Here is an 11,927-nt window from a genome sequence, read left to right as displayed (position 1 = left end):
AAAGAAGAGGGAGGGAGAGAAAAGACAGAGACGGGAGAAAGAGGGGGGGAAAGAGAGATTGAGAGGCAGAGGGGCAGCAGCCTGTCTGTACCTAAAGGAGAGGATTCCTCATACCCACCCTGCAAGACTGGACGTTAGCAGGTAAGTGCACCCTTACTATTGCAAACTGCTTTTCTATTCACTACTAGAGGAAATATATGATTATATATGTCTGAGCCATTTGGGGTTTGTTCCTGCAGCATCAGGTTGTGGCCATCAGGGTTTGCATGTATCTCTGGGCATGCACCCCCATTGTCTGCACCCCTGTATTCCACAGCCCCCTGGTGTGTATTACAGCTCCTATCTCACAGAAAACATCAGATCATAGCAGTACCAATGCCTTAGAATGAGACTACCACCTCTCCTGTAAACCCTCTCTTTTCTATTACATGGAGATGTGTTTATCCCCAAAAATATCCAGAGTCTGTGATTTGGTGATTATGGATCACAGTGTTTATTATATGTGTAGATCTCATCCGCTGTATGGCTTTCTCTTGTGGTTGGAGATTCAATGCTTTCATCTACTCAGCGATGTGATTTGGAGGAGAGACAGATGGTGAGCCCAGGATCTGCCTAGGAACATGAATCTAGGAATGAAAAATGCCCCAGAGGCCACAAAACATTCATTGTGTTACAAATTATTCATCACAGCTCCACTCTTTTTACTTTTATAGAATCAGTTTGTTAGAAATATGCATGTTGGCAAATAAAACACTACACCTCACACAAATGATAATCTGCGATTACTGTATCCTAAAAGCTTGCACTCCTGTTTAACTGTATTGTGTAACTGCTGTTTAATTTAGGTTTTAACTTGGTCAGGTTAGCATAAAACACATCAACCAAGCTAAATCAATCACTCTCATAATTTCACACGTTCCATTTAGTGAGTTTTTCTCATTAGACTGTACATGGTTTTAGCACACACACAGACATACAAATACAATCCTGCTTCTTTTGTGATTTTGCCTATATTTCTTTGCTTTGCTTCCTTTGATCTTTTTCTTGCAATGTCAACATAAATCATCCTGGACCTCACTCATTATCCTTAAAATTGGGATATTTGAGGTCAGTCTGCTATGATTTTAGTCTTTCACTACGAAGAATGGGAGTGGCTGTGTAGCACAGCTAGTATACCTTTTTTTTAAATGCATGAGGTCTGATGCACTTGACTGTTGGTGTACTGCATTACACATTTCCTTTACTTATATCAATGGACCTGTTTACCTTTAGAACGATCTAGCAGGCCTTTCTGGTAGTGTATGGGTTAAAGATGTTCTTGCAAGACACTAATGTAAAATAAAATTACCTTACAACTTGTAGGATTCAGGCATGGTATAATAGGACTGAAGTTCAGTAAAGAGTGTTTCTTTAGGAAGAACAGGTGTATAAAACAGTACGGACAGAGGAAGAGAAGCTTACACTGAGATTTTAGTTAGTATACTATAATGTCTGTTTTGGGAACAACACCCATCATTATAAAGTAGATGCTGGTAAGTGTCGAGTAGAACATTTCATGGTCCATTTTGCTTTGCCAGAATGTGTGAAATTTAATTTTTATTCCAAAAATGATTAGGTCCAAAGGATTTTTTGGGTCTAAGTTGTTAGTTCAAGCAGGGAAAATGGAACTTTGGGCTAACAAACACTTTTCTGCTGTCAAATTCACAGTTATTCAAATTTTAACTCTTAATTGTTTTTGGTTTTTTTTTGTATATCATCGTTGTGTGACTGTATTAGAAATCTCCAGACCTTGCTGTCTTGTGCCAGCCATGCTGATTAATTGTAGCACTTGTTGTGTTTTTGCACACAACTAAATGATCCAACTCTGCAATGTACATAGTCTTCTTGAGAACAGTTGTCGCCAAAAGCCTTCTGGGAATCTATTCTTTTTCTGTTGTTTGGTGGCACAGGTTGGTCTTCTGCAGAGATGTGCACATCGCTGCATGTTCATAATACGAAATCAACCATGTTTCTACCGTGTGCTGTTGGGAGTAATCCTGTCACATGCCCTGTCAGCAAGATGAGAGGCGGTTGTCTACACATGGCAGTTGCATGTGGAGAGCTTCTACTGAGGGTGGGTGAGGGACATGATTTAACTCATTTCAGACAAGAAAGTCGTGTCCAATTCCAATGCATGTTTTCATACTTGTATTAAACTCTGCATTTATTTTGCCTGACGTGGGAAACTTACAGCATTTCAGAACTTGCATTTAATATGTTTTCTGTATGTTCACTTGATATACTGACCTTATTGTCAGTGTTACGGATATTACAAGTCACCATATAAAGGTACAGGGCCAGGTGCTTTTATAAAAGGGTTGGCATTGCTACTCAACTAGTATTCCTTGCCTTACTTTCTAGACCAGTGTTGGCTAAACTGTGCCACTCCAGGGAGTAAATGCTGAGAGTTTTCCAGCGGGTTTGAAAAACCAATCAGATTCTAGCTATCATTTATTTAGTACATTCTACAAAATGACAGCTAGAATCTGATTGGTTGCTATAGGCAACATCTCCACTTTTCAAACCTGCCGGAAAACTCTCAGCTTGATACATTTAGACTCAGGTGTTGTGAAACTACAAGTCCCAGCATGCTTTGCCAATATATAGCAGCTTATTGCTGGAAGGGTATGCTGGGACTTTTAGTTTCACAACATCTGGAGTGTTACAGGTTAGCCAACACTGTTCTAGACCATAATCAAAATTGTTAACAAACAGATTAAACGGCATAGGGCCCATTACATATACCTGTGGTACATCGCTAATAACTTTCGAATAGCCTAATTATGTTCCATTTCTAACTACCCGCTCTCTTCTATACTACAGTCAGTTTTCTAGCCTTGTACACTTTTTATCCGCTCAAACTCATACTCTCATCTTATGTACCAGAATGTTATGTGGAACAGTAGTAAACGTTTTTTCAAACTCCAAATATATCACAAAAATCGCACTACCATGACTTACTAGCTTACAAAAAAGCCCACGATTATATTTGTTAGGAATGACCTGTCCTTCATGAAATTATTCTGCCGCTGTGCTAACAAATTCATTTCTGCGATATGTTTTAGAATCCTATCACTCAGAATCCCTTTAAAATAACGTACCCATGACTGAAGTCAGACTCACAGGTCTACAAATTAATGGTATTGATTTTGTTCTCTGATTTCTTCCAAAAAGCAATGTTAACCAAGTTAGCGAACAATAATCTGACCTGCAGCCTACCAACCAGTGGAAAGATGTAGCTGGATAATTTTTCTAGATCACACACAGCAGTATTTTATAGGTGACAGACGTGAAAAAACAACAACATTGCATCAATAGTCCAATACTGAAAGGCCGTCTGCGCAAAATTCAGCTTTGAGAATCTTCCTTTGCAGAGGCCATAACCTATTTGAGATATATAAAGCAGCGTAAGCTACTACAATGGAATATAACACAAGTTAACAGGGAAGCTTGGAAGAAACCAGGGAGGTATTGGTTCTTTGCAAATGAGCTCTAAATGGAATTTAGAGATCCCATCTTCAGTCAAAATTGCCTGTCAGTCAAGGAGGTGTTTATCAGGGAGCTGGCGAAGATAAAGAGGGAGGAAGGCAGAGAGAGAAGCTGTGCAGCTATTTAGAAGTGACACACATCTAAATTAGAAAGTAAATTAGAATTAGTTACCTTCCCAAGGTAACTTTATTATTTTAGAACATGTAGGACACTCAGATTTAGGGAAAGATAATTCTTCCAGCCACAATTAAAATGGGACACATTTTAAAAACAGATTGTTATAAAAAAAATGTCTTAACCAAATCTAAAGGTTGATGGAAGCAAAACTTGACTCCAACCTGTGACCAGTTAAGTGCCATTTGTAGTTGCCATGGATGTCAAATGTTCAAAGCAACAGGATTGACTCACTCAGAACTGGTGACATCATTGAGACACCTTGTGACTAATATTCATGAAACACTAGTTCTTAGTGAATTAATTAGCTGTATTCTCATGACTATTCGGCATTCTTACCAACTTTTCATAATTGGCCTCCAGGAGATCCCAGAGGAGTGGTGAAGTGTGAAGAAGGAGGGGGCGGGGACAGCAACTTATGTCAGTGTGACCCCGCCCCATGACGGAATGACGCAAAAGGATGGTTGGCAAAATGACGCGATTTATTCATAGGGCTGCACGCACAAATCCGCGATGTTGCGGTACCGTAATGGCTATTTATAGGTGCAGCCGCGCGTAATCGTGGCTTCGAATCCTAATTAAATACCCCCCTTACAGTCTTGGTAAAGTATAGCTGCAAGGAATTTGCCTAAGTGTCAACAAATTTTCAGCTAGCAGATTATTAATTGCCTAGATTACTTGACAAGCTGATGCTAAGTTTGACTGCATATTGTCACGTGTTCAATGCATACATGGCCGCTTCTTGCCATGTCTAGTCAACTCTCTGGGTTTGTAACGCATAAATGAATTTTCATTGAGCGAAGTAATGATCCTGTTGGTTGCCTGCTATAGCCTGGGCCTCCTGGTTGACTGTTAAGGGCTGGGATTCCTTTTGTTTGCTTTACTGATCCCTCTTGCACATCCCCAATTTTCCCGATTTAGGTGGGACTGTCCTGATTTGAGGGGACCATCATACCAATCAGGACTATTGTACCAATCTCGTCTGTGCACAGCATCGCTTTGGAAGCACTGGTCATGTATGTCCCAGGTGGACAAGGCACACCCCAACATGCCATGACCTCACCCCTGTGTAGCTTTGGAATCTTGGGAGTTTACACATTTATATGAATCCTACTTATTGGCAGGTATTTTTATATTGGCACCAACTTGAAATATGTAAGTGTATATACTGGAGAATTTTATTCCACACACTGGGATTAAAATGATGCCAGTCAGGGGAAAAATGTTTTCCAGAGAAGCAGGGATTCAGCCAATGAGGAGAGTGTGTGAATTGGCAGCAACCTTTATCAAAATATACAAGAGGAGCTGCTAATATGACCTTAATTTAACAGGGGTCTATTTATCGTCTGTCAGCATGGTAATTATCTGGAATTAAAAAGCATTATCTCTGACACATTTGCATTTTAGTTTTTATTCTACTGTATCAAATGGTATTTACTCTGAACCTGTGTTACTAAGAACCTGGTAATAACAGTGATTTTAAAGATATGTTGTCAAAATTTTATTTTGCTAAGTTTTGTTATGCAATATGCCTATCACTCTAAGGGCTAAATTTACTAAGCTGCGGGTTTGAAAAAGTGGGGATGTTGCCTATAGCAACCAATCAGATTCTAGCTGTCATTTTGTAGAAGGTACTAAATAAATGACAGCTAGAATCTTATTGGTTGCTATTGGCAACATCCCCACTTTTTCAAACCCGCAGCTTAGTAAATCTAGCCCTAAATGTGTTAAATGGAAAAACCTTTAGAGCTGACTATTGAATAGCAGAGGGAATATACTTACATCCCCCATCCTGTAAGGTCTGCTTGTGACTGTAACTTAGTTTGTTTATTCTTAGCAATAATTAAGGTGGATTTGTACAAGCTGCTCACTATCACTCTGGTGCATAGAAAGTGTGAGACACACAGAAAGTGCGCTAGGGCACGTTCTTTGGATCCTCTCCCAGAGTCCAATCCTAGGGCCTATATCTTCATCTCGGAGTCTCAGAGGGACTGGAGGAAATGGAGACCAGGTGGCTCAGCCACCTTTGGGAACAAGGCCCATGAAGGTCCACCGTACCCCTAAAATCTGTGAACAAAAACACATATAAAAAGGTGGAAAGTGACACACGTGAGAAAAAAATAATTTGTGTATCACGTGTAAGGCCCCATTATAAAAAAATGTCCTGCCAGTCAGAAGCCTAGGGCAAAGGACAAAGTACAGGAAAAATAAACAGTGCATATCTTGGTGTCAGCACTCCCATGTGATTTTCAGGTACCCCTGATACATTACACCTGGGGCACATAGCACGTCGGCCTTTTGCTGCTGCCCACCTGGCAGAGGACCATAGTGGACTGTCCATGGTGGGAAGACTTGTTAGTTATTCCTAAGACAGTAGTATACTTGATCATAGTCAAAAGGCAGAGAAGCTGTTTTATGTTTACTGGTCAGTTAGTTAACAGTTGTCTATAAGAGAATGTCATGTACGTGATATCACAGCAATGATGGGAGATTACCAGGGGAACCTTACCACATTTGTATTTTGTCATGGTTACAAACAAACAATCATGAAAAGTTCTCCATGAGCATATATAGCAACAACAATGCCACCTGGTGAGAAGGTGAGGATTGTAAGGAAATCGTCTGCAAATTCCACAAGAAATATTGTGTGGGTTTCTCTTCTGAATATCTGGAGTTTATAAATAGTTCTTGCTTTAAAAAACACTTTGAATTTTCATGTATACCCCCCTCACACAGCCTGCCCTCACCTGCCCTAGCGGTAAGCTTGTAGGTCTGTGAGGGTCCCCTGTCCAGATTGCAAACAGTTTAGTCCAGTCCAGAGTCCAGTTTAGGACAAAGTCATCGCATCTGAGCTCTCATAATTCTCTAGACTCATCGTCTACAGAAGTTCAAACATAAATGACTTGGCATAGGGTTAAGGGGCCTGATTCATTAAGGATCTTAAATAAAGAGGATCCTTATTTCAGTCTCCTGGACAAAACCATGTTACAATGAAAGGGGTGCAAATGAGTGTTCTGTTTTGCACATAAATTAAATACTGACTGTTTTTTCATGTAACACCCACATATCAACTTTAAATTTCAGTGTACAAATAAGCTATCAAGTATTTGTGTGTTACATGAAAAAACAGTCAGTATTTAATTTTTGTGCAAAACAGAACACTCATTTGCACCCCTTGCATTGTAACATGGTTTTGTCCAGGAGACTGAAATAAGGATCCTCTTCATTTAAGATCCTTAATGAATCAAGCCCAAGATCACTGGATGCTCCGAATTCCATATAATACAATCACAAGCATGTTAATGTCAAAACACAGAAAGTTTTAATGTACAGTATTATCTTTTTATTTATAAAGTGCTGACACATTGCGCTGCTTTGTACATTGAGGGGATCACAACATGGCACAAACAAGATACATACAATGACACGAAAAATGGCGCAGATGGCTCTGCCCAAATGAGCTTTCAGTCTAAGAGGAGTTTGAGAACACTTGATAGATAAGGTAGTAGAGCAACAATTGTATTTGCTGGTGGGGATAGAGTGGATGGCTATTTTTAGGCAGCAGCAATAATAAAGCAGTCATTGGCGACTAGTATTACTGTGCAGCTGCCAGTAGTGTGGCATGGTAGGAACAAAGAGACAGGAGTAGGCAGAGACATGAAACATGAAAAATCTTAGAACAGTAAGCACAACTATCCTTCATCATTTATTATTACTGAGCGTCATGCTGGAAAAAGAGCTAGGACAGATGTTCCCCATGTGCGGTGGCAGCTAATGTCGCCAAGGAGGCAGCAGAGATCACCAAAGGAGGAACAGAGATGGCAACAGTAATGACCATTAAACACACTGGATCCAGCACTGAACTTACATGGTATTCAGAAGATCTTTTTAATTTTTTGCGGAAAAGTGTATCCAGGGATACGACCGTTAATTAATATGAAGGATATTAGTGGATATAGGGTAAAAATAGGACTGCAATAATAAGTCTAGGAGGATTTTCACAATTGAAACAGATTGGCGGTTGCTTACTCTGGATCAATGTCAAATATAAGAATATGAGGGATCGCATGAGATTCAAAATAGGTTGAACTTGATGGACTGGTGTCTTTTTTTCAACCTCATCAACTATGTTCTAGATAACCTTGTCCTTGGTGTGATGACACTGTTTGGCACCACTGCATTTCACAAATTTTTAAATGTTTTATGTTTTTGGGAAGATAATTATGTGGGAGGTCGTGCACAGAGCTGCTCTAAACTGCCATTTCTATGCCAGTGAATGAAGTGTAATGAAAAGTTGTGACCCATACTGGTTGCAACATGAAAAGCAAAAGCCTACAGCACCTGGTCTCACATCCAACTACTAACCAGGCCAGTCCCTGCTGAGCTTCCAAGATCAGGCAAGAACAGCCTCTCCCATGGTCCTTTTACACTTCTCCAACCCACTTGCTCATTGCTTTCTACTTGTCTACATTATTGGCCTGGTTGCATCACAGCACATTGCCACATGTGTTCAATGTGTACATGGCCACCATGTCTAGTCAACTCTCTAGGTTAATAATGCATAAATGAGCTAAGTAATGATCGTCTTGGATGCCTGCTATCATCGTCAGCTATTTATATAGCGCCACTAATTCTGCAGCGCTGCACAGAGAACTCACTCACATCAGTCCCTGCCCCATTGAAGCTTACAGTCTAAATTCTCTAACACACACACACAGACTGAGAGAGACTAAGGTCGATTTGATAGCAGACAATTAACCTACTAGTATGTTTTTGTAGTGTGGGAGGAAACCAGAGCACCCAGAGGAAACCCATGCAGACACGGGGAGAACATACAAACTCCACACAGTTAAGGCCATGGTAACCCATCAGTAACCCCTTTATAATAAGTAACTCAGTCATCCCCATTACTAATTAACTCCTACATCATCCATTCCATTCAAAAACCCCATCATTACCTCCCTCATTCTTATCAAAAGACCTCACCCTTTCATCATAATGAACTACTTAGTTAATAAGGAACCATTAAGATTGATAACCCCTTCAATCTTATAATCAAACCCAATCATAAAATAACCCCCTTATTCATGAAAGCTTCTTGCCTCAACTATACTTATTCCTCTTTCCACACCCTCTATGACCTGTTACAGATCATGTTCCTCCCTTAACCCCCCACTTACCTGTTACAGATCATGTTCCTCCCTTAACCCCACCACTTACCTGTTACAGATCATATTAGTCCCTTAACCCCCCCCCCCACTTACCTGTTACAGATCATATTAGTCCCTTAACCTCCAACTTACCTGTTACAGATCATGTTCCTCCCTTAACCCCACCACTTACCTGTTACAGATCATATTAGTCCCTTAACCCCCCTCACTTACCTGTTACAGATCATATTAGTCCCTTAACCTCCAACTTACCTGTTACAGATCATATTACTCCCTTAACCCCTCACTTACCTGTTACAGATCATATTAGTCCCTTAACCTCCCACTTACCTTTTACAGATCATATTGGTCCCTTAACCTCCCACTTACCTGTTACAGATCATATTAGTCCCTTAACCTCCCACTTACTTGTTACAGATCATATCAGTCCCTTAACCTCAGACTTACCTGTTACAGATCATGTTCCTCTCTTAACCCCACCACTTACCTGTTACAGATCATATTAGTCCCTTAACCCCCCCCCCCCAATTACCTGTTACAGATCATATTAGTCCCTTAACCTCCAACTTACCTGTTACAGATCATATTACTCCCTTAACCCCTCACTTACCTGTTACAGATCATATTAGTCCCTTAACCTCCCACTTACCTGTTACAGATCATATTAGTCCCTTAACCCCCCACTTACCTGTTACAGATCACATTAGTCCCTTAACCCCCCACTTACCTGTTACAGATCATATTAGTCCCTTAACCCTCGCACTTACCTGTTACAGATCATATTAGTCCCTTAACCTCTCACTTACCTGTTACAGATCATATTAGTCCCTTAACCCCCCACTTACCTGTTACAGATCATATTAGTCCCTTAACCCCCCACTTACCTGTTACAGATCATATTAGTCCCTTAACCTCTCACTTACCTGTTACAGATCATATTAGTCCCTTAACCTCCCACTTACCTGTTACAGATCATATTAGTCCCTTAACCCCCCACTTACCTGTTACAGATCATATTAGTCCCTTAACCCCCCACTTACCTGTTACAGATCATATTAGTCCCTTAACCCTCGCACTTACCTGTTACAGATCATATTAGTCCCTTAACCTCCCACTTACCTGTTACAGATCATATTAGTCCCTTAACCTCTCACTTACCTGTTACAGATCATATTAGTCCCTTAACCTCCCACTTACCTGTTACAGATCATATTAGTCCCTTAACCCTTCCACTTACCTGTTACAGATCATATTAGTCCCTTAACCCTCCCACTTACCTGTTTCAGATCATATTAGTCCGTAACCTCTCACTTACCTGTTACAGATCATATTAGTCCCTTAACCCTCCCACTTACCTGTTACAGATCATATTAGTCCCTTAACCCTTCCACTTACCTGTTACAGATCATATTAGTCCCTTAACCCTCCCACTTACCTGTTTCAGATCATATTAGTCCCTTAACCTCTCGCTTACCTGTTACAGATCATATTAGTCCCTTAACCTCTCACTTACCTGTTACAGATCATATTAGTCCCTTAACCTCTCACTTACCTGTTACAGATCATATTAGTCCCTTAACCTCTCACTTACCTGTTACAGATCATATTAGTCCCTTAACCCTCCCACTTACCTGTTACAGATCATATTAGTCCCTTAACCCTCCCACTTACCTGTTACAGATCATATTAGTCCCTTAACCCTCCCACTTACCTGTTACAGATCATATCAGTCCCTTAACCCTCCCACTTACCTGTTTCAGATCATATTAGTCCCTTAACCTCTCACTTACCTGTTACAGATCATATTAGTCCCTTATCCTCCCACTTACCTGTTACAGATCATATTAGTCCCTTATCCTCCCACTCACCTGTTGCTGATCCAATTCTTCTACTTGTTTTTGCTGACACACAGGACGTGGTACTAGGGAAGAAGAGGATCCCACCACAGCGTGTGAGAAGGGGCCACCAGAGAGGAAGTAGGATCTGTGCGCAGTAGCAATAGGCTACAAGGCCCCTACAAGGAGAGGAACTAAACGTGCGCCCAGATTTTTTAACCAATAAAACTATATCCAGTGACTGCAAAAACTCCTGCCCCCCCCCCCCCCACCAGACACACACACAATGAATAAATATATTGATAAAAAAGGAAAGGAAAAATAAAAAGACATTAGGTGGCCCCCAGGCGGCCTCTTGGGGTCCCGATGCGGCTCATGCCCAATCTGCCCCTGGAACCAAGGAAACATAATACTATATAGTTCAGCCTTACCTGCATAATCTGATTTATAGCATTCGTTCCACATAAATTAATTACATTTTCTCTTGGTTTCTAGGATATATCTATATTTTGCAGATATTGTGTTGCCAAATTATCTTTTATCTGTTAACTTACTGAATATGCAAACCACAATTTGTATAAAGACAATATAAACTTGAGCATGTGGAGGCAGAATTACAGGGAAGATTTTTTTATTATGTATGTGTAAGATCAGTTTTAATTACTCGTATTTTTATAATTCTAAAGGGATGCACTGGATATTACAGCATCGGAACTCTGCAACAACGGGGCGTGCAGCCAATGAGGACTATTACAGTGTAAGATGTGCCTGTTAGTTGATCCAGAGTTTTCTAGCTTTATTGAAATTTACTGCATTAGACATAAAATTGAGTCTCCAATTAATAATTTTAGAGGGACATTTGGCATCACTGTTACAGTCTTTTGTACAATAGAAAACTGACAATTTGAGAATAAAATAATTCATATCAAGTTACGGTATTGATATTCTACTGCAGTTTTATATTTCATACTGTCTCCTAAACAACTTAGAGGAAATGGAGATGGTGCAGGGAAATTTAACTAGAATCTTGACCCTGGTCAAACTTTGAAATTTCTTAACACAAAAAGAACTTTTGATCGAAGTAATTCATCTCAATGTATAATAATATTTGGCTTAGGGAATAGCTTACATTGGGACAGATTTCCTAAAGGGTGGCTCTTGTTTTTCTCTAGAAATAACTCTCTGTAGTTTGTATGTTATTCCATACTTGCCAACTTTA

General features: G+C 40.1%; 1 protein-coding gene across 2 annotated transcripts in view; it reads left to right on the top strand.

The window, feature by feature from the left end:
* Positions 1-11,927, top strand: part of SMPD3 (sphingomyelin phosphodiesterase 3) — a 118,549-nt gene continuing 106,622 nt past the window's right edge. For both annotated transcript variants that reach the window (XM_075188919.1, XM_075188917.1), the window contains exon 1: positions 1-141. The gene's annotated coding sequence lies outside the window, so the exon portion shown is untranslated. The remainder of the gene's footprint in view (positions 142-11,927) is intronic.

The sequence above is a fragment of the Mixophyes fleayi genome, chromosome 10 (assembly GCF_038048845.1).
Source record: "Mixophyes fleayi isolate aMixFle1 chromosome 10, aMixFle1.hap1, whole genome shotgun sequence".
In the NCBI taxonomy this organism is placed as follows: domain Eukaryota; kingdom Metazoa; phylum Chordata; class Amphibia; order Anura; family Limnodynastidae; genus Mixophyes; species Mixophyes fleayi.
This window is presented reverse-complemented; position numbering and strand designations above follow the sequence as displayed.